Source organism: Patiria miniata, unplaced genomic scaffold, assembly GCF_015706575.1.
Source record: "Patiria miniata isolate m_02_andy unplaced genomic scaffold, ASM1570657v1 HiC_scaffold_25, whole genome shotgun sequence".
NCBI classification, from domain to species: Eukaryota; Metazoa; Echinodermata; class Asteroidea; order Valvatida; family Asterinidae; genus Patiria; species Patiria miniata.
The window spans coordinates 5,043,225-5,046,689 of NW_024037064.1; positions in this window are offsets into that span (position 1 = coordinate 5,043,225).

Below are 3,465 nucleotides of genomic sequence, written 5' to 3' on the forward strand. Positions count from 1 at the left end.
ATACAATTCTGAGCACTATACCACACACACAGAGCCCCTTCAATGCTGAAAGCATTGTACCAACTATTTCACAAAGCAACCGCCCTGCACAGAACTACTTTGTCTGCAACCAGTAGCTGTCCACTAGTGTTTTCGAAACATTTAGTGATATGGTAAAATAATTAGCACTTAAATAAATTGAAAATGTAAACACACAGTTTAAAATGTTCCTTCTGGACAATGGTATCACCTTACAGTGAGGGGTGCACCCACGTGTGCGGCCACACACACGGTCAAAACTATTTTATGAGACAGAAACCGGCAAACATTTCCCTCATAGTATCCAGGCATATCATCTCAAAAACCAATGCTGAGTACCGGTATCTTGCTCAATGTTGGAAGATCCATCGCAAGGTATTAACCATTGCCAGCATGCTATCTCAATACACAGTGAGTCCCATTTAACGGTGAATCACGGTGCTAGTTATTGAACCAAGCAACTGGCCCATTATCTCAAACAGGAACTAATAATAATAGAGATCTTTGCATAATAATTTCTTTATTTTTTTACCGTATTAATTGATTCGTGTCTGTTTGTGTAACCGTGAAAATAGACACACTATGGGGAACTCACGCTAAAACTTATACAACTAAACTAAACCTGGGATCTTGAAAGGAAAAGACGTGAGGAGGTTGAATTAATAGGGACAAGGGACACAATTCTAGATTTCGAACCAACAAAAAGACAAAAAGGATTTATTTACAAGAACTTCAAATCAAAGACCGATAACCGATACCATAAAATCAAAACTAAAGACTAAGACCAAAAATTTTAACCATAAAGCCAACAAAACTAAAACCCTAAAACCAACACAGTGTGTAATAATAAGTAAACCTTCCAAGACATTTTGGAAGAAAATCAGTAAATCTAGCAGAACAAAACACACAGGGCAGGGCACGTCCAAGTAGAACGAGGGGAAAGAGAGGAGCTCAAAAATATAATGCTCTCTTTTCTGCTGCTGGTCTGCTACTGATCTGACCATGAGGGGTTTGCGGGCTTACAGGGTGGCAGGGCACATGGTCTTGGGGGAAGGGGACCAATGGCATGAGTCTAATTTACATACAATATGGACTGTTACTGGAGAAAGTTCATCAGGGGGATACACTACCATGAAAGGGTGGGGGACATCAAACATGTCAAATAAAAATGCTGGATTTCCTCAGGGGGCTACTCCTATACTAAAGCACTACAAAAATAATTAAATTAAATTAAAAAGTTAAATTTGGCCCTGCCACATTTGCAGGTATCAGGGACCTTGATGATCTAGGCAAGCTCTCTGAGAGGCTTGGTTCCGATTGGCAGAAGCTGGCCAAACATCTCGGTTTCAGCACTGCAGAGATCGACCGCATCATGATGGATGACCCAGGCCAGATGGGGAACCAGATCCTAAACATGCTGGTCGAATGGAGGTGCAAACAGAAGGACGTGTTATGCACAGCTCTGATGGAGGTCGGCAGAACGAACATTGTGGAAGACCTGAGAGGTAGGTATCAGAATGTCCAAATCAATTATTACTTTCATTGTTATTTTTATGAGGGGTGGATCCATGATTTTTTTTTTTGGGGGGGGGGTTATTTCAAATTGTTTTTAATATATTTCTATGAAAAACAAAAATGTAGTCAGAGCTGGGGGGGGGGGGGGTGTGTTTCGACCCCAAAACCCCCCTCTGGATGGATCCACACCTGTGCATGACGAAGCAAAACACTGTTTTTTTATGGCCATCAAAATAAACAGGTGTGCTTAAAGGAACCCATGGAAAAACTGATGGAGTCTCCTGACCCATGGAGTCTCCTGACGATGACTAGAGCAGGCTAGTCAAAATGTTGAGACCAAACTTATTTCACTCAGCCTCACTGAAGATAATCGCAAGAAGTCCCACCACCTTCCAACTTACTTAGCGAAAGTAGATGATAAGCAGGATAAGTTCTTTTCAGAACTATAAGCAGGACTGTCCCTATCAGAACAAATCTACTAAGCGACAGTAGTTACTACCCCTCAGCCGAGAGGCTCAACAGGTATTGTCATTGCCTAGTGCGTCCATCTGTATGTCCAGCCGTCCGCCCTTACCACGATCCACTTGGTGGGTACCTGTCCTTTGTTAGAGGTACCCCACAAATAAAATCTTTAGAAAAAAGGGTACCCCGCAACGAAATCTTTAGAAATAGGGACAATGGGACAACAATGGAGGTACCCCGGTAGTCCATCTGGCTGGGATGTCCGTCCGTCCGGGCAGCTTACATGTATTTTCCGGATGATAACTTGAGTTAGAAATGTTGTTTAGGATTGTAACTTCGGTAAAGGGTTGCCTTTAGGAGTAGGCAAGTTGGGATTGGTTTTGTGGTTAAAAAGGTCAAAGGTGAAGGTCACCGTGGTGAGTTGAAGGTAAATGGTTTCCGGATGATAACTTGAGTAGATATGAAATTTTTGTGTCTAACTTTGGTAGGGGGTTGCCCATTGGTACAGGCATGTTGGGATTGGTTCTGGGGTAAAAGGTCAAAGGTTAAGGTCACCATGTTGCGTTATATTTACCACATGGTGTTACCGCAAGCCAAAACTATATCAACACCCCACCATGCAAAGCCTAAAATCTTACGTATTACTTAACCTATGGTGTACCTGAAACTAATAAAACACATTTGTTAACAATTAATTGATATCTGTTTAAGGCTCACGACTCCTTTATTATAAACAAAATCGTTCCTAAGAATGTTTGAAGGGTAAAACACATAATCAAATAAAAACAAATTGTGATACGTAATTTCCAGTATATTACTAACCATACATCAATTTTAGTAAATGGTGCTCTATAGCTTGCCCGGTGGGCTAGTATTATGCAGCCAGTTATTCAAACCAGCACCAGCAGGGTTCTAACCAGGCGTACAACAGGATATCGGGCCAATAAGCTGTGAAAAAAATCCCGATAATGCTTGAAGTTAGTCGATATGCAATCGATATGTTATGAATGATTTGCGCGGCGACTTTGTTGTGCACTGGTACGTGCGACCATTTACAACGATCCAACCGCACGTCGTATTTGTACAATTTGCTTTAAATATCGAACAGCACGTGCTCTGATCCAGCGCAATCCATACCGTACGTATATCACCAAAGTGTGTCGCTCTTGGACCACACCATTGCGGTTAGGCCAAAAAAAAAAAAAAATCGGTCTTGCGCACATCCCGCCTGCGGCACAGGAAGCCTTTCCCATTGTTTATTTCTCATCATCATCATCCCTGTCAATTCCATCGTGGCTTGCCTATGTTGTGCTTGTGCATTCACGACCTAAATTTTCCATAATTTTTTTAAGAATTTAACTTTTTGTGGCCATTTTAGAAAGAATGTAGTATCCAGACGCCTCATTTTTGGTTGTGTAACATACAAAGTCTATCGATAGTTGACTGCATTTTCAAAAATTGGAAATGGAC